Source organism: Monodon monoceros, unplaced genomic scaffold (assembly GCF_005190385.1).
Source record: "Monodon monoceros isolate NGI ecotype Baffin Bay Population unplaced genomic scaffold, NGI_Narwhal_1 Super_Scaffold_20, whole genome shotgun sequence".
Taxonomy (NCBI): Eukaryota; Metazoa; Chordata; class Mammalia; order Artiodactyla; family Monodontidae; genus Monodon; species Monodon monoceros.
Window position 1 is genome coordinate 36,899,076 of NW_021703777.1, and position 20,887 is coordinate 36,919,962.

At 36.8% G+C, this 20,887-nt stretch overlaps 1 protein-coding gene across 8 annotated transcripts in view; it reads right to left on the reverse strand.

Moving 5' to 3' along the window:
* ARHGAP24 (Rho GTPase activating protein 24) overlaps positions 1-20,887 on the reverse strand; it is a 518,868-nt gene that overhangs the window by 164,164 nt on the left and 333,817 nt on the right. The window contains exon 1 of one of the 8 annotated variants that reach the window (XM_029234803.1): positions 573-3,184. The exons of the other annotated variants lie outside the window; for them this stretch is intronic. The gene's annotated coding sequence lies outside the window, so the exon portion shown is untranslated. Of the gene's footprint in view, positions 1-572; positions 3,185-20,887 lie in introns of those variants that run through there. 8 annotated transcript variants of the gene reach the window in all.

Sequence of the window (20,887 nt, forward strand, 5' to 3'; positions counted from 1 at the left end):
CACACACACACACACACACACACACACACACACACACACACACACACCCCACTGGCCAAGCATAAGTCTTCATTTTGACAAGCAAAAACACGGAAAACTCCCATGTTACTTTTATCACCAGATTAGGCCCTAAGGCACTCTGCTGTCTCCAAAGTTTCAACCACTAAAATATGAGTGAAGCAAAGAATACACCACAGCAAGTACTCCAAAAAATAGCAATTCAGATTTATATCTGAAGCTGTTTTCACATGCTTTCAAATCAGCACTGGAATCCTTTATATGAACAGCTCCATCATTTGGCAGCAGCAATCAATGAAAGAATCCAAGAAAACTGCACCAAACTGATCACATTTCAGTGTAAGAACAGCAGTACATCCAATCTGTTGCCATAATTTGGACACCGTGCAGCGCTCAATAATGGATCATGACAAAAAACAAGGGTATAAATAAAACCACACACAGTCTAGGTCCTGAATTTGTGGTGATATAAACACCCCCAAATTATCAAAAACAATCAACAGCAATACCTGGCGATTTGTCTCCAAATTAACAAAAAAGCACCCAGCTCTCACCTTGCACAAACACACACTTCAGTGGTCAGTGACAAATGCAGGCTGCACTTGCAGGCTGGGAGAGCGAGCAGCTGCTCTGTCCTGAGCCGCTTAAAGCACAGTCCAGCCTGGCTCGCCCGCTCAGGTCCTACTCTCTGTTGGTTCGCTGCGGTTTCTCCCATGACTCCATCACCCAGGAATGGAAACTGCTGCCCTCGTCCCAACACTAGTGGGCTCCCGGCTACTGAGCTCAGGTAAAAATGCTGAGTCCTGCAAGGTCACTACAAGGTGAACAGCGGCAAAAGGAGTGAATGGGGAAGAGGAGGGGCCATCAAGGAAAGACTCTAAACTTCAGACACCTTGCCTTTCACAAGATTCTGAAATCCATAAATCAGAGCTGCAGCAATAGTCAGAGAAGCAGTAAATCTGAGAATCCTCAAATGGCTCGGAGCCAACCTGCTAACGCAGAGGCCCTCTTGAAGCAATAATGTCTCTCTCTCTCTCTCTTTTTCTTTCTCTCTCTCTCTCTTTCTCACACACACACACACACACACACACACACACACATACACATACACATACAGACATACACACACGCACAAACAGACTTCAGTGTGGCTATTCTAATTGCTCAGGCATCCTTTTCAAGCCAAAAAGTTTCTGAAAACCCTTTCCAGGTAACACCGCTTAGAGAAAGCTCTTAGAAAACTAAAGTATTTGCCAAAATTAAATAATTCTTTTAAGAACAAAATCATTTCTGGTCCATAAACTAATTCATATTAATGAAGTCTTGCTTTTTGGGCACATACTTCAATTATGCAAACCCCCCAATATTAAAAAGACAGTAAAGATGTATTTATTTCAGAGATGACTGGCAAAATCAATTAAGATTTCTCATAAAAATTCCTACCATCTTTTTCAAGATTAGTCTTGACTGATGTATATTTTAATTTGGAGAGGTTTCAAGAAGGCGTTTCTTGTCTAAAATATAATCATTCTGCATGTAGATGTTCTAGACAGATACAAACATGTTTATAAATGTCTCCCTGTAAAGTCTCTCTAGGTTTTTATTTCTCATATTTTGGTTTTCCTATCAGAAGTGGAGAAGAAATAATGTTTAAGCTTACCAGAACATTATGAAACATTATTTCTCTTTGTTGTGTATTTTTTTCTTAGAGGTAAACAATTATGCCCTGAAGTTTAGATTGATTGCATTAACAGGAAATTATTCTTACTCTTTAGCCACCTTCCTTTCCCCTCCTTCTCCAACCATGTAAAATGAACAACTTATCTAACCTCCTAGGCATCAGTTTTGTAATCTATAAAATGGGGATTTGTTGCCAACATCTGCTTTGGGGCTCCTTCCTGGGTCAGAATGAGGATGAAATGGGACAATGTGTAGGAGCAGATGCTTTGTAAACTATAGAGGGCTGGGAAAAAAATGTACTTACTGCATTTTCCGCCCTTGGATTGCCCTAGTTTGGTGCTGGGACTAGTGAATTACTTTCTGTGCTCTCAAGGAGGACTCCTCAGGTTTCATGGGAGAGTGTTTCAAGTGGGCTATAAATAGAGTTCAAGATTTTATTGCTGTCCTGGTGGCAGATCTTGATGGTAGCGACCACATGGCCAGAGTCAGTTAATTGTGAAAAACATGAGCTCTGTCTGGTCTTTGAGGCAGAACAAGACCAGCTGAAAGCGTGGTAGAAGATGCTCACGTGCCTGGATGGTTTCATGGTTCCTCGTGTCCTGGGTGTACTCCTATGTTGGAGGGGTTGCCCAAGGGGATTAATGAAGGGGAAAGGTTGGGGATGGAATGCCAAGTTCACTGCTGAGTTAACTCAGTAACAAATGCATTAAGGTATTCATGCTAATGTTCCTACCATAATGTATGCATTATTTAGAGATTAGGTTGAGGCAGTGTAAGGAAGGACACCAATGGGGAACAGGAAAGGAAATAAGTATATGAACACCTGTCTTGTGAGACACACAGGGCTGGGAGCTTCATGAATGTTATCTCAGTTAATCCTCATAGTAATGCCATGAGGTAGTTGTTGTTATTCCCATTTATCAATGAGAATAATTTGCCTGCACACTGTTACTGCTGAGTGGTGGAGCTGGAATTACAACCAACGTCTGCATGGCCTAGAGTCCTATATTTGGAGGAAATCTGTTGATTTATAACTTTCTCAGAAGAAGAAAAGAAAGTTTGGTTTTTAAATAGCAGGGGTAGGGAAGGCAAGAATGCAAATTACCACAAAACCTTGAGAGTACCTGCTAGGCAAATTAACTTTTATAAAGAGCAGAGAAATGTTTAGAAAAACAAGTTTTGATTTTTTTAACAATGAAGTCATTGTAGGATACAGAGAAAAAATACAATTTTTGTTAATATGTGCCTATAATTCCTTTTTCTTAATTGTGTCTTGCCTGTCTTTAAGCTGAAGATGTGAATTTAGAGGTCTTTCTGTATAGTAGAATACCACTTTATTTTATTTTATTTTTTGAATTTTATTTATTTTTTATACAGCAGGTTCTTACTAGTTATCTATTTTATACATATTAGTGTATATATGTCAATCCCAATCTCCCAATTCATCCAATCCACCCCTACCCCGCCACTCTCCCCACTTGGTGTCCATATGTTTGTTCTCCACATCTGTGCCTCAATTTCTGCCCTGCAAACCGCTTCATCTGTATCTTTTTTTTTTTTTTTTTTTTTTTTACGGTACTCGGGCCTCTCCCTGCTGTGGCCTCTCCCGTTGCGGAGCACAGGCTCTGGACGCACAGGCTCAGCGGCCATGGCTCACGGGCCCAGTCGCTCCGTGGCATGCGGGATCCTCCCGGACTGGGGCACGAACCCGCGTCCCCTGCATTGGCAGGCAGACTCTCAACCACTGCGCCACCAGGGAAGTCCCATCTGTATCATTTTAATTTGCTTAAATTAACAGATCCTTATGAATGCCCACAAGGCAATCTCTTACTATTAAATGCAGAAAAGCCATTTTTTTCAACTACAGTTTGGAGTACTGTAGTGGAGTCATAATTTTCAGTTCCCTGAGTCTGAGGATGTTAATAAAATGCCAGGTCCTTTCTATGAGTTTTACTGGAAAGCTGGAAGCAGAGTTTAAACTGCAGCCCTACATGGTCTATGTTTCTGTTCTCCCCTTTTTAAATGGCATTGCCTGCTATATGAGAAAACTTGAAATTGTATCTGCAAGCCAGCAGGGCAATTCATACCAAATCCTTCATGTAGGGTAATTGTTCCTGCCTTCAATCTCCCTTTTCCATATTTTTACAATCTTCTCTGAGAATGCCTCTGGCTGATTATACCTTGACTCTGCTTTTAGCACTCCCATCTGCAAAGTGCACCATCCAAAAGCACTTCATAAAACCAGCCTTCTCATCCTCCCCAAATTTAGCCTTAAAAAGAAAACTATAAATTTCAAAGTCTTGCAGCTAGAATCACTTTGTTTTAGATATTTTCATTAGAGAGAGAACTATAACTGGGCCACTGACTAAATTAGTAATAAGTCAAAATAAATAGCAGAGAAAAAGAATAAAAGCTGGAACTTTAATCACAATTTCTCAAGTTAAATTCCGAATAAAAAACAAAAGCACTAATATCATCCTAAACAGCCAATCAACCCACATAAAAGAAGGTAAGGGGCCTTCAGCTACTGAGTATTCATTTCATTGCTACCTTTGCTTAGAATATGCATTTTGACACTCACTACAACGCCCTTGTTCTATGGCATCATATTTAACTAAAGAGCAAGTTAAAAAAAAAAAAGAGTTACTCTATTGGGAAGCCTATGATGACAGATGTGAATAGCTGTTTTTTCTCATTCCCAAACCCATTTTATTTCTGAAGGATGAAAACACAATCACAGACAGAATTACTATTATTTTTTTTAAATTTAGAAACTATTGTAGTGATCTTTCAACGAAACAAAAATCTACTGACAAAGCTTTCAATTATCTTTCAAGTCAAAAATAATGATAAAGAAAACATAGTTTTGGGCACTTTCTTCCAATTGTTATACTGTCCCATTAAAGCATTTTGTTTTTCAAACACTTCAGCTAGTGTTTGCCTGAGTGTAATGCCACAGCAGAAAAACAGAAGAACATATTGCATCCTCCCTTTCTTTGTCTCAGAAACTTCATTTTGAGATCCTGATTTCAAATCATGTATTGAAAAGAAATTTGTTTTAAAGTTTAAATGTATGAGGAAAGCATTTCGAAGCATGGGCCAATATTTGCAATGGGTGAAGAAAGGAAATAAGATGGTCTGGTTTTCTATTTGGTTCTTGCTCCGCTGCCCAGTGACGATATCTTCCTGATGTGTCCTAGTGGCAGTGTTTAACTTTACACAGATATGGGTCTGGCCTGAAAACCTTAGAATCTTTCCATTTAGGGTGGAACTGGGCTCACAGATGTGTGGGATGGAGTCGTTTCTAGTTTTTAATATAATGAGAAAAAAATATTTTTCTAACACATTTTTCCCTGCTGCTCCCTTCGATTTACTTCTTTTTCTCAGGCCTTAGAAAGAACTCCACATGATAATAACTATTAGCTACGGAGAGCAAATACTGTTAAAATATTGAAGGTCATTTAGGGGAAAATGTAAAGTAATCTGAAATGTGTAAGCTTTTAGCATTTCAATCATTTTGTGTGGATGCTGAAAGATATGTATGTCAAGTCTCTTAATCTTTATACAGTCAAACACATGAAATCGAACACTTCCTGAGCAGTAAAAATTTACTGTATTTTTAAACATAATTTTGTTTCATACTGAACGGCAATTTTTTTCCCTGGAGGCAAAAAGATGCTGTTATTAATGCCTTTTCTACTCTATGATGTGAAAAACCACTGTCCTGACTTTACTGAAAGCTTTCTTAAATACATTCAAGTGGATTTAGAAAAAAAAAAAAACAACTTAGGAGTATGAATAAAGAGGGAAAAAATCTGAAGATTATCCTTTTGTGAACACAGGGAAAAGAATTTCTGGGCACTTAAAGTCACTTTAAAATGTACCATCAGGATCATCGGAGATATTTGGAATTTTCATAAAAAATACAGTCTTGCAGTATAATTGTCACCCCCTTACAGTGTGACAGGACATTATAGTCAGGTAGTCTGAGGAAGAGCTTTCAGCCACCTGGCAGCCTGGGCTGGTGATTACAGCCTCAGCTGCTGTTCCACCAGAGTCCTTCAGTAAGGGCTCCTCTTGGAAGCCTGGGACCCTCTGGAACATAGGCGCTCGTGTTTCCCACCAGTGGGTCCTTGACGGTAAAACCTTCAAAACATCAGTGTCAATGCCTCTTAATGTATCTTAAGTAAATTAAGAAACATTAATATGCCATGGTAAAATAATGACTGATTCAGAACACTAGGTTAGAATTTTTAAGATATTACTTTATGATACATTTATAGAGTAAAGCATATTAGAAAACAGTGTGTGCAAAGTTATCTGAATTTGTAATAAATATTTAATATTATAGAAAATCTGAAAAATATGCATTACTATTTAATAGCTTTTATCTCTTGGTATCATAAAAATTTTATTTTTGATCTTTTTTCTATTTTCTAAATATTCTGCAATGGCCATTACTACCATGTAGTAAAAAGAAAGAAGGGAAGAAAGAAAAAAAAGAAACCAGTAACTCTAGTTCACAATGTTTGGGAATCATTTTTGAAAAAAACATTTCAAAACTAACTCACCCATGCTTATAACCTCTGCAAGTGGAAACATTCAGTCTTTAGAGCTGTAGTTACCATTTCTCTCACCATCTGCATTAAAAATCTTCATGGGTACAGATAAAAAAAGTAGATGCTGCACTACTATAATATATGGAAAATATAGAGTTGTTGGTTTCACCGGTTTTTAGAATAGAAAAAAGGGAGATAGGGAAAATGCCAGATGTGTATCTGCGTGTACATACTGAGAGAATGGACATGGTACAAATCTAAGTACCATGATATACACTCATGAATACATGATCATAGTTTTGGAATCACTACTTATTCCTAAAAGGGGAATGATGAACTAACAGGATATACAATCAAGAAAATCTACTGTCTTCTAAAAAATGATCTTGCTTTAGGGCATATTTACAGAGATCTCTACTGTAAGGGCAATACAAATTTCTTTGGGGGTAAGCAGGATGCCTAGGGAAGAGACTGCATGGCAGAAGTTACTTGGGCCTTACTTGCACTTTTGTTTGTGTTCTGTATATCTTTCTGATCTAACTAGGAACCAGCTGGTAGATAACTCAGGTTTACAAGAAAATAAACAAACATCAGTCCTTTAATTAAATGGCAGACTCGGGTCCTCAATATATGTACTTCTTGGGAACAGCAGTGTTGAGAACAAAGGTCTTGAGGCCAGTCAGGAATATTTGGGCTTAGGCTAAGATTCATTCACCTACTAATGTTTTATTTGTTTGCTGAAGTAACATTTGAGGAACTGGAGAAATAGCAAGACCAAATTCACGTACATTGAGGATTTTCCTTTTCAGCAGTTAAGTCATAGCCATATGTTTTCCTGTTTAAATTGAAATAAAAATTTCTAACATGCTCATGAGGAGAAACAGGTTCAGCTGAGCAGGGCTATATTTCAAGGGGATTGGTTTTGCTCTTTAAACAAAAAGTCCACACAAATAAAATTGGTAGCACACTAAGCTCTTCAGATATTACTGAGCTAGAGGCTCAAAAACATAAAAGTGTGATATTTTCGAAACAACAATCTCCAATAGACTTTAAGGAAAACAGTAAATTCTTTTACTTATTTATATCTTTGTTTGGACTGTCAGTAAACAAATGTATGTGTTTGCATTATTCCTACTCTTTACTCAGGCTACTGTTAGAATTCCAGGGTTATTTTTGGAAGCTGAGTAAAGTTTGAATACACTTAAATTATATATTTATGGAATGAACTAATATCATGGACTAAATTTCATCTTGGTTGATTAAAATATTGAAAAACTCATAATTTATGCATTCATATGGAAATTATAGTAAAAGATATGTTTTATGGATTCTATTCTATCATGAAAAAAGACAATATTCTTTAGTTTAATCTATTGAAGAGGAATAATCACATCTTGTCTTCTGTTTAAAATTTAGGACAAGTTTTTGTTTAAATTAAATATCTTAATATTAAAGAAAATGATATCTACAGCCCCCTCAACTATATACTGTATGTGTGCATCTATCCGTCTATCTATCTATCTATCTATTATCTATCTACATACATGTACACAGGTATATATGTATTCCAATCTTTATCCATCTGTAGAGTTTTATGTGGTTATTGTCATAGTTTATACATAATTTTTTAATTTATTATTTCACTTTGAATATTTTATATGCATTTTCCTTATATCAAGAATCACCAAATGAGATACTGTAAAAACAAAGCAAAACACTTTTTAAATTGTAAAATGTATAAATAAAATCATTTTTTCATTTGTTAATTTCAATGTTTGAATAATATTCTTTTTAATGGTATGATCTAACTTATTTGTATATTACTCTATTTGGGGGCACAAACTTGGTTTTCAGGGATTTTTTTAGTAAATTATACTACTCTATTACTAGGAATATTTTTGTTTTTCTGTAGATTTCTTTTTTCAGTCTTAGAACAAATTTGTAGAAAAAAGGATCACTACGTCAAAAAGTCTACTCTGATTGGGAGTTTTTTTTGGTGGCAAAAAACTAGTGTATATTAGTTTTAAAGCACTTCTTTTTTGGGACGGAAGGTGAGTGAATAAACGCATTTACAAGTATTTGTTATAAGTTATTTTGGATACTTTAATCCATATACCAATTTTCTGTGTTCTCTTGGTTCAAGTTGTTTGTGCAAATTTTGTAACCATGCTTATTTTTATCCCTAGAATAAGGACAAACATTTACCCCAATAAAACATTAGATATAAGTTGGTGTTGATCTCCTAAGTTTCATTTATACATAATAAGTTCTAAGTGACTTCTTACACATTCTGTTTACCATACATCTATGTCACCCAAAGACCCCAATGTAATTTTTATTTGATAAATTCCATGCGTGGATTCTTTGAAGGTTTCAAAGCACCTTGTGTAACATGAAAAAAAAACATTAAAATAAATGATGGAAGAGAACATCCATTGTTTCCATGTTGCAGTTCATAAATCACTTATTCACTGTAAGAGGCATGTTTAAATTTATTCACATTTTACATTTCATCATTTTAACAGTTACTTTAAAATTGGTATTTTGGGGACATCGCTGGTGGCACAGTGGTTAAGAATCCTCCTGCCAATGCAGGGTACAGGGGTTCGATCCCTGGTCCAGGAAGATCCCACGTGCTGTGGAGCAACTAAGCCCGTGTGCCAAAACTACTGAAGCCCGGGTGCCTAGAGCCCGTGCTCCACAACAGGAGAAGCCACCGCAGTGAGAAGCCTGTGCACTGCAACGAAGAGTAGCCCCTGCTTGCCGCAACTAGAGAAAGCCCACACGCAGCAACGAAGGCCAAACACAGCCTAAATAAATAATAATAAACTACTCATGTTTCTTTAAAAAAAAAATTGGTATTTTGATACTCATTCATATGTTCACATAATTTCCACATTATTTAATCTAGAAAAAAATAGAGTACATTATAACAGTGAAAATGAATTTGTCAGTCATATGTAAACTTGCTTTCTTAAATTGAGCTTATTCAGCTATGTCAACAGAGCACTTTTAAGGAATTATACTTAAACTTGAGGCTGGCTTTTCATTCTATAAGTCTACAATAAGACATATCAGAGGGATATAAAATCTGCATATGCAGAATAATTAACACTGGCATAATTTTGCACTAATATATTTTTCTTATTCACTTTTCTTTTCTCCACCATTGCAAATTTTGACAAGAGAAACTAGAGGAATAAGAAAAATCTTAGCAGCACCAAGAATCAGCAGCAAATGGAGAGGTATCCTTGTCCGGTTCAAGGAAAACTAGAATGGGAAGCAGGGGTACTTTGCCACTTGTTGATGGACAACTTGGATACCTCACTTTCCCTCCCCAGGTCTCAATTTCCTTACTTGTCAAATGACATTCCAATCAGATATTGGATGTTGAGATGACATGTAAACTGAGAATCTAAGGAGTTGTCATTAGATGATAATCTGCACTTAATTTTATGAATTTGGTGTTGATTTTTGTTGATTTTCAAATGAGCTCTATGGCTTTTTCTGCTAGGCAAGTATAAATAATAACACAATATAAAGGCCTATTACCAATGGCTCATACCAATAATTATTCATAAAGCAAAAGATAAAGGAATGGTGCAGATAACCTGAATTCATAAGCCTTTCCGTTCAGCTTTTCAAACTGACTAAATAGTGGTTGTCAAAATATTTCTTCTGATAACTACTTCCCTCCACAAGTCCCATGACATTTCCCACTAAAACAACAACAACAACAAATCTCTATAGTGGCATACAATCTGCCATGAAGAGGGCTATTGTGACATCTTGAGAGAGAGGAGAAGACTAGGATGAACAAGTGGGCACAGGCAAGAGTAGAGGTAATAAACATCTCTGCCTCAACAGGGGATCAATAAATGTTTTTAACTGGCTGGAGAGAAGAAAACAACCAGAAGAAAGATTTCACTGAGGAGAAAGCGGACCCACTGTAGGGGAAGAAAGCTAAAAGGGGAGTCCTACTTCTCTCTAAGAAAAGTTATATTACCCAAAACTAGGTTTCGCTTTCTCACTAAAGTTTCAAATGTTATGGTCAGTAATATTAGAAGGAGGGAGGGATCTGCTGACACCTAATTGAGGCCCTTTTGATGACAAAACCAATCACCCCCTGCTGTGGTCTTGAATGTTTCTTTCCTGATTTACACAGCCCTAAATTAGGCTAAAATGACAAGAGAATGAAAAGAGCCCATGTGACACCAGAAGTTTATGCTTTGCCTCCTTCATCGTGTTTCTGAGAAAAAAGAAACTAATTATGGAGCAATGGCTTAATGAGTGTAATCATTTTCATTTTACAGATAAGGAAAATGCAGTTTAGGAAATCAATACCACTCTATCATAATATCAATATCATTCAGTAAGTGGTCAATAATTCAACATGTTCTTAGACCTGATTCAAGGAGGAATAGGCACTTGGATTTTAACAGCCAAGATTAATTAAAAGCAAGCCAAGGGAATATCAGACTCAGATCATGCTAAGAATTTAATTAGAACAAGGTAATTGGCCAGCTGGGACAGATCTCAACCCAGAACCAGGATCTGGGGTACAGAGCCATGATTCTGTATTAAATACCTCAGAAAAGTCTTTACATTAAAAGGATTATCTTCACTGTACTATTTATACTTGGTTTTAATCATACAATAGTATATGAAACTCCTAATCTTAATAAAGTGAATTATGTGGGAAAACTGCCACTTTTTACCTATGATTTATCAAATAGATGATTCAATAAATTTTAAGACTTACATTTTATGATGTCTTATAATTTGAATCCACCTCCTTTTCACTTAAGGATATAATGGACACTTATCAAGCAAAATTTGTTTAACTATTTAGGTCCCTTTAACTTTAAAGAATTAGACCATCAATCATAGATATGAAAAAGACTATAGGAATTTTACAACTGAGGACACTGACACCTTCAGCTAAAAAATCCTTTTGCTCAAAGTCACACAGATACTGAGCATTTGACTCTGGCGTAGAAAACAATGGGATTCTTCATTTGGTTGTTATTTCTACTTTACCACAAAATTTTGTCTCATGATTTCTACTCAGGTAGTTAGGTCATTTTTCCCTATTGTTATAGATCCATTGCTCCCTGTGGTCAAAGCAAGGCAGTTTACGGAGAAATCCAAACAAACAGCTTCCCTGTTTGCTCCTGTGCTCGCCTCCTATGTGAATGTTGGGTTCACCGAGGTGTACTGAGGTGATTACTATTCTGTCATGGCCTTTTCAATAGAGAGAGTGACTATTTCCGATTTAGTTCATCCTGGAATGAAGTAGTTGTATTAAAAAGAAAATAAACCCAGAGGAAGGCTCTCTAGGAGTAGAAGAAGCTAGTTTCTGGCTACCGACTTAGGTCTAAGCTGTGAGGAACACGGATGTCTCGGAAGTCAGCTGAGTGACAGGTCGTAGGATGGAGCCACCTACTTTGAGGCAGAGAAGGGGCCATGATGCAACTGAAGCCAGTCACCCTGCAGAACAGGTAGTGTTTCATGGCACAGTGGTTTAGTTGCTGGTTATTTTCCTTTGTTTTCCCTGGGTCCTTTGTGAGAATCCAGCCTTGCATCAGGTGTTCTATTGGCTATAATAGGGCAGGCTGTATTGATAAATTATGAAAGCAAGAGGCCCTACGAGGTCATCATGGGATGACAGCAAAGCTAATGGAAACGTATCTCCTGAAGAGAAGAAAACATTCAAGGAACTCAGGGAACGAGAATAGGAGTTATGCGTCCCCATGTGGGACTCTCTTTGATAACTTAGAGATTGTGGGTTTTATTGTTAGGTCTGGGAGTAGTTTCCTTAAAGCAAGGGAAGATTTTTTTTGTTGGGGGAAATATTCAGTTTAAAGTTCCAGATTTTCTGTTAGATTTATCTAGATTCTGAAGGGAGTATCAGTTCGTTTTTTAGGAACTTAATTGATATTATAAAAAATAATCTTAAGTTCAAGATACTGCTTTCAAACTTAAAACCCCCATGAAACTATGTTTGATAGAAACAGCCAAGTTTATTTTAATCAGCTATTATTATCCAATAATTATGTCATGAAGAAGTACAAAAATGATATTTTGGAAAGGTGAGAAATTCTCACTTACTTGGAGCTCGATCCTTATTACTGAAAAATACATTTACTATAAAAGAAAATACTAATTATGTCACCAGCTTTTATTTCTCTCTACATATATATTTTGCTCAGAAGTGATATGAACATATTTGAAAAAGATGCTAAAATCAATTTTGCATGTAATACATGTATTGATTTTTCTCTAGATATTCCTGATGATTTTGAACTTATCCACATGATAATAAAATGTGAAGATTTGTTTTTTGATCTTGCTCTTAAATTGGGGTTAAATCCTCATCATTAAAATTTTCTATTTTTACTATAATTATCAGTGGGATAAAATGATAAATGTTTAAGTAATGGCATAAGAAAAGCAAAATTTTAGGGTAAAACCAACCTAGAAATTTTGTTGTGTAGATCAAGTAGCATGAATATAAGAGGGAGTGAAGATGGTAGGTAATAGTGTGCCCTCCTTGCTTGCCAGGTCTCTCTGGACTGGGAATTTCATTGCCTTTGACTAGGACTCTGTATGCATCATCCACATGCACCAGCATCCAGATCTCACATTCTGGGGTGAACTCACTCCTAGGATGAGGAATAACGGGGAAACATCTGCTAAAGGAAAGGGAACTTTTCAAATTCACATAATTTTAAAAGTTTTGTTAAAAATACTTTATAGCATTTACAATTCAGCATTTTGAGACAAAGCCGTTTTGATCCATACTAGTTACATCTCTAGACATCATTTCAAGTGCTGCCATTTTTAATAACCAATAAAGTTCTCAAGGAACACATAAATATCATAGGACCTCAGTATTAGAAAACATGCTAGTGGTCCTGTAGCTCAAATTCCTATCTTCCTGTTAAGTTTAAAATATGGGTTGAGGGACTTTCCCGGCGGTCTGGTGGTTAAGACTTTGCCTTCCAATGCAGGGGGTGCGGGTTCGAATCCTGGTCGGGGAGCTAAGATCCCACATGCCTTGCGGCCAAAAAGCCAAAACATAAGGCAGAAGCAATATTGTAACAGATTCAATAAAGACTTAAAAATATATATATGGATTGAATGATATTTTTCCTTTTCACTATAACAGACCCTTAATACTAGAAATGTTCTAAACCCTTCATTAATATGGAAATGTTTATACAGGTACTGTATGTCATGAACCTTCAGATTCACTCATGAAAAGTAAAACCCACCAAGTAAATATTGAGGAGGTATGGATTAATAAATATAGTACGTTCATACTCTCTTCCCTGTGTTAATAATTTTAATAACATTTAATTTCTTGTGACAATATCTCAAATTTTTAGTGAATATTTGTTATAATTGTATAGTTCTATAACTAAAAGAGAAATGACTTTCTAGAAACATTTTTGTTTGGGGTGAGTGAATGAAGTGTTGGGGGTTTTGCCAGCTTGTGGTAAAACAATGTAATATTTTCATTGGAACTATTTATTACATTTGGAAAGCAGAGCACCACTAGGATAGATGAGGTAATAGAGGTTTGAGGACAAAAGATTTTCTCTATATCATGGGAAGATTAAGTTGTGCAAAGAAAGTCCAAAAAAAGAAGAAACTGAGGCATAAAACAGCTACCTGACTTGCCCAAGACATTCAGGTACATTACAAGGAGGAACCATAAGTAGTAACGCAGGTCATGTGACCCTACAGTCCATACTGCTGATGCCAGAGCTGTGTTGCATTATGCAGCATATTGATGCATATGCCTCTACTTTGCTTTAATTATGATCAAGAACAAAACGGATAGCAGGCTATTAGTACCATGGCTTTGCAGGACTTGAACATTACTCAGGATATTATCCCTGTTATTTCACGTGTGAAGAAATTGAATCATACAAAGGTTAAGGGCATTTCTCAAAGTCACAGAGCTATTTTGTGCTGAAAATTAAAGATGAAGAAGTTACTAACAAAGTTGGTAATTTACTTATATGAAAAGGAAGGCTGAAATTTTTAAAGACCGCGTTTCAGCCATAATGTCTGCCATTTACTGAGGGTTGGTTATGTTCCAAGGACTCTACATACATTTTTATTATCTTCCCAGCAACCCTGAAAGGTAGACTCTCATTTTATTTCATCATATAATCCTCATGTTACAGATGAGGAAATTGAGTCTCAAAAATTTAAGTAGCTTGACCCAACTTACGTACCTAGCGGGTGATGAATCAGGATTTCACTCTGAAGACCGCACACTTTCAAATATACCTTTGGGGGACCCCAGTTGATATTTCAACACTGGGGGTTGACTACAGAAAGAAATCCCATAGCTGGGCACACACCCATTCCTTTCCATCTGTCTCCCCTCACCTCATTTTGCTGAGCCTGTTCTACCACTCATCACTCCTTTGGTCTAGAAAACCCCATCCTTGCCATTCCACTAAAAGCTTCCTTTATATTCTAAACTTGCCTCATCAGACTATTCTGTGGGCCAGAAACTTTACACAGCAATAAAGGATGTTAGAACTAAGTCCTGATGATCCTGAAGTGGATTCTATACCTGAAAAAAAAGGGAGGGGTGCTAAAGAAAGTTAAATAAACTTTTGCATGTATAAATATATTCAGTTGCATTGTAACATTTTGGAAATGACTAAGCCTTGAATGGAATAAGGTAATTCTAGGTCTTACCTGGGATACTTATCTGATGAATCATATGAATAACTCACTTATTGGCTCTGTCACTAATACTTTAATCTGAATCTCTCTATAACTAGCTAGATATGATTGTTTCTTTTCTTAATTTTATATAATAATATCTTTACTCTCACCTCTATTCAAATGGAAGGGCTTACTTGTTTTTTCCTTTAAGTACCTAATAGAGAAACCCCCAAATTGTTAATGATGTTGACAATGGTGGCTAGATATATGTCAAGAAATGTTTATAGGGATGACCAAAGAAACTGTCTTTGATCCTGTTTGTAAAGATATTATGGAATGTCCTTCTGTCCTTAACCAGTTAACCCTGGGGCTGTCATTTCCCATTGTGTACCCAAAACTTCCAACAAGGTGTCAGTAATGATTTTCTACCCAAGGCTCATGACAGCTACTCACCTTAAATCTGATAAAAGGCAGGAAGTGTTGTGTGAATGATTCTGCAATCACCCTTTCTATGACTTCCAGGAAAACATAGTCTTCACTTCAAATGTAACAAAGAGCTTGTTTTCTGTCCATAGATTAATCTTCCAAATCACCTATCTTGTCTCCTCATAGAAATATATATATACATATTTGTTGCTTTAACTGCTTTTTCTTTTGGGTTTTTTTCTCTCATAATTAAAGCAGATAATTACTACCGCATGGACATTTAGATTGCAGCACAGGAATGAAAACTATCATTCAAAATCTCAAAACAAGACTGAGAAAGAGCTGCTACATGAGGGCCAACTTTCATTCTAGACTTAAAGTTCACACTCTCTAGATGATTTCTCTTGAGGTTCCTCCTCTCTGGTGACTTTTAGGAATGAAATATGAACAGAGGAAGAGGGGAGTTGGATTGGAGGTAATACCTTAGAATGTCTAGAAATCTAGTTTCAGACCACCCCTCCCTGGAGCAGGCTAAGAAATGCTGGCTACCGACAGCATAATTCTTTTTTACCTGAAGAAACTCAAACAAAATATCCACCTGAGGCAACTGAAGGAGCATCACAGAGAATAAGGTGTAAGTGACTGATGGGTTCACATTAAACCAAAAAAGGTTGATGGGGAAGAGCGGTTAAAACAGCTGAAAGGAAGCTGACTTACGGAGCAATGCTGCTCAGTGGTGAAGACTCTTTGCCTGCCTAGATACCGCCTTAGAATGGCAGGGTCTGAAAATGCCCACAGTCACCCCTAGGACTTAACAGTAAGAATCTTGCTTTATATTGATGCCTGCCAAATAATTTTCCCAAAAAGAGCACACTGAAATAAAAAGCATAATTTTGGAACTGGGGGAAAAAATACAAGAATGCTGGCACATCTGGTAGCTTTCATTATAAGAAGAAACAAACAGCTATATAACACTGTCAACAATTAAATAAAAATATGTATTAGGGTTAGTTAGGAAAAACTCTTCTGCTCCAAAGGAGGATCAACATTGTGTTTATAAAGGCCCACGGAGGGGAAAATTGTTTGGGGCACAGAGGGGGTGGAGGGGGAGGGGTGGTATGGAGAGACATAGAGATAAAGAGAAGGGCTTAGAGGCATAGAGACCAAAGTGGCTGACCTCAGGGTAAGAAAAAGTCGCTGGAATAGTGGGGTTTGAAATGCCCCAGGGAGATAACAGGACCAGGAGGAGAATGGTGATGTGGCACAGCTCTGGCTTCAAGGCTGGACAAAGGCTCAAAGCCACCAGTGATCTTGGCACAGAAGCAACAGAACCATCCATTATCAGGAAATTATGTGGCTTGGGCATTGATCATTTCAGCCTGGTGTGGGTTAAAGACCTGACAGTACTTTCTATGAAATTTTAACACAGCCCCCATTTAGGGGGTGAGAAAGATGAGATAAGGAGGAACAATAATGGCTAAGATTGAATTTTTATTTCTTCACTATCCTGGTGACTTGAATTTCAGAGTTTGATTTAAGATGGTTAGAAAAACAATGAACTGTTTGGCACTGAATCAGTAGTGGTGTAAAAATTATACAGTGACGAGTATTTATGCAATTTTACAAAATACAAAAGCCTTTATAGCTTGAAGATACTGGCATTAGTTGGAAAAATCTTTCTGACACTGGGCCTCTTTGATTTGGTTAAAAAGGTAAATATAGCTGTTCTAGAACAGGATAATATAGGTCTTCTGTTAAATTAAAAAGTGTATCACATATGTTTTTCTCTACCACCTGAAAAATGCTTTATTCAGATTGATGTAAAGATAATTAGAATTGGGAAAAGCCACATGTAGCAAAAGCTACTTATTTTGAGATAGTCATAAGCTTTCTCTTAATTACCTAATTCTTGAATTACATTGTATTCCCATTTTACAGATGGAAAATTAGAACTAAAGATTATCCAAGTAGATTTACGAAAATAATGATAATTTAATGAGAGAGCTGGTGAAAAATCTTTATTTCTTAACTCTTATTTTTGTGCCTGTCTTATCAGATCTCAAGGTGTTATGTAGCAACCTTCTTTGAATTCTGATCAGCCCCCAATTAAAAAAAAGTTACTTCCATAGGGAACAGTTGTTACAAAATTGAGTATGCCATTTGCCTTGGGCATGTTAGGATTATTTCCTAAAGCCTTCTCTCAAATGTACTGAGAAGCGGAATGCAAAATTTTATACCATGCATTTCATGATTGTCTAACACTACTGGCAAATACAAAATGTTTTCAATAATGACCCTGCTATACAAACTAAGCTGCAATGAACTTTAACTTTATTGGCAGAAAGCATTGTTTGCTGAGAAGCAAGTGATAGCTACATGTAAAAGAATGAAATTAGAACACTCGTTAATACCATACACAAAAATAAACTCAAAATGGATTAAAGACCTAAATGTAAGGCAGGACACTATAAAACTCTTAGAGGAAAATATAGGCAGAACACTCTTTGACATAAATCACAGCAAGATCTTTTTTGATCCACCTCCTAGAGTAATGAAAATAAAAACAAAAATAAACAAATGGGACCTAATGAAACTTAAAAGCTTTTGCAGAGTAAAGAAAACTGTAAACAAAACAAAAAGACAACCCTCAGAATGGGAGAAAATATTTGCAAACAAAGCAACTGACAAGGGATTAATCTCCAAAACATACAAATAACTAATGGAGCTCAATATCAAAAAAAACAAATAACCCAATCAAAAAATGGGGGGGAAGACCTAAATAGACATTTCTCCAAAGAAGACATACAGATGGCCAACAAACCAATGAAAATATGCTCAACATCACTAATTATTAGAGAAATGCAAATCAAAACTACAGTGAGGTATCACCTCACACTGGTTAGAATGGCCATCATGAAAAAATCTACAAACAATAAATGCAGGAGAGGGTGTGGAGAAAAGGGAACCCTCTTGTACTGTTGGTGGGAATGTAAATTGATACAGCTGCTATGGAGAACAGTATGGAGGCTCCTTAAAAAACTAAAAATAGAACATACAACCCGGCAATCCCACTACTGGGCATATACCCTGAGAAAACCATAATTCAAAAAGAATCATGTATCACAATGTTCATTGCAGCTCTATTTACAATAGCCAGGACATGGAAGCAACCTAAGTGTCCATCAACAGATGAATGGATAAAGAAGATATGGCCCATATAAACAATGGAACATTACTCAACCATAAAAAGGAACAAAATAGTGCCACTTGCAGAGACATGGATGGACCTAGAGATTGTCATACAGAGTGTAAGTCAGAAAGAGAAAAACAAATATCATATAATACTGGTTATATGTGGAATCTAGAAATATGGTACAGATGAACTTATTGGCAAAGCAGAAATAGAGTCACAGATGTAGAGAACAAAATTATGGTTATCCAGGAAGGAATGGGGGGGGGGGCGTGGATGAACTGGGAGATTGGGATTGACATATATACACTACTATACATAAAATAGGTAGCTGATGAGAACCTACTGTTTAACACAGGGAACACTACTCAATGAGCTGTGGTGACCTAAATGGGAAGGAAATATAAAACAAGAGTGGATATATGTATACATATAGTAACTGATTCACTTTGCTATACAGTAGAAACTAACACAACATTGTAAAGCAACTATACTCCAATAAAAATTAATTTAAAAACAAAAACAAACAAAAAAGAAGCAAGTGACAAGAGTCCCCTAGATGCATCTTTTCTTAGAATCTACTTCAGGCTTTTCCCCGACTCCCCACCTTAGATCTGTGGAAGCCAAGACTGATGTCTTGCAACTAATCTAATTTATCATTTTTTTCCAGTCAGTAGTGAAACTTATTCAGTTGGGAGCCATTAAACTGAACCAAATTGGAACCAGTTTAATTTCTATTTTATTTTATTGCCACACTTCATGGCTTGTGGGATCTTAGTTCCCCGACCAGGGATGGAACACGGGCCCCCTGCAGTGGAAGCACGGGGTCCTAACCACTGGACCGTCAGGGAATTCCCTGGAACCAGTTTAGTTTCTAAATCCAAAGTTCATGTTTGCTGAAGAACCTTAAAAATCTGGTCAAATAGAGGTAGGCGGCTGGAATGAAATGGATGCAATGCTGCATGTACAAGAGACGGTAAGAGTGTGTCTGATGAACAGGTATAAAATCTGGGATCCACGGATTTAGTATGAATGGCCTTCAAAGAGTCTATGATGCCTCCCCTGAAATCATATCCAAAAGTCTATGATTATGTGCATAAGTGAATTTTTCTAGGGAGATTATCCTGACTTTAAATTTTCAGATAAGTTTGTTAAGGACAGCTGTCAAGGGTTTGACACTGCTGGTTCTGGCTGACCTCTTCTTGAAGCTCAAAGTTGATCAACATGATTCTTTGCGGAGTGTGCAAAGTTAACGAGTACTAATGGGGCATTAACAAAAGGCCAAAGGAAAAATCTCAAACTCAGTAAATTTACATTTTAATGCTGTGGCATACCTGAGCAAAGTATGTCAAATCATAAAGTCTTTGCCATTAACCCTACACAGCAGGGGAATCATTTGCGATCAAGACAAATTTCAATATAATACCTAATCAACACAGCAGAGGAGAGAATTTTACATCTCTCTATTCCAGATGGTGCCATCTTATCAGAGTTTCACTCCTTGGTATGCTCAGTTAATTAAAGTCCTCACTATTTGTTAATGGCAGATTTGTGCAGCAAAAATGACTCTGGAACAGATGTTGGTAAATTTGTCAAAGTGGCTGGATAATTATCCTGACTGCTCTGAAGGACTATTCCATTTCACCCACACTGAGCTCTTGCAGGAGCCAAATTTCACCTTTGTCTTTACTGCTTTTAAAAGGGAGGCAATGGGACTTCCCTGGTGGTCCAGGGGTTAAATTTACCTTCCAATGCAGGGAGTGTGGTTCGATCTCTGGTCACAGAACTAAGATCCCACGTGCCTTGCGGTCAAAAAGCCAAAACATAAAACAGAAGCAATATTGTAACAAATTCAATAAAGAATTTTAAAAAATACATTAAAAAAAAAAAAGAGAGGTAAGGGGAAGGGGTGGAGGTGGGAAGGGTAAGAACAACAGCCAGATTCTTGGTCAGTTCACTTTGCAAGGAATAATCAGTAACAAAGGCATTCCAGCAGACAATTTCAAATGCAACAGTATCAAGATGATATATTTTTATGAGACTCTGCCTATAAGCCTCAGCACAGGCTCCCTAATCAACTTGCATTCATGCTTGCTATAAACTTGCAGCTCAAATAAACTTTTATCTCATATCTTTGTTCCTGTTTGGTCAGCATATGTCTGCAACTAAAATGGCAGCCTATTATAACCAGAGATTAAAGGAAAAGGAAATAATGAGAAGCCATTTATTAACACAAAAAACAACCAAAGCTATGACCCGTAACTTGTCTCACATCCAAAGCTCTATGGATCTTTGAACTCAAAATTGCAGAAAGGAGAGT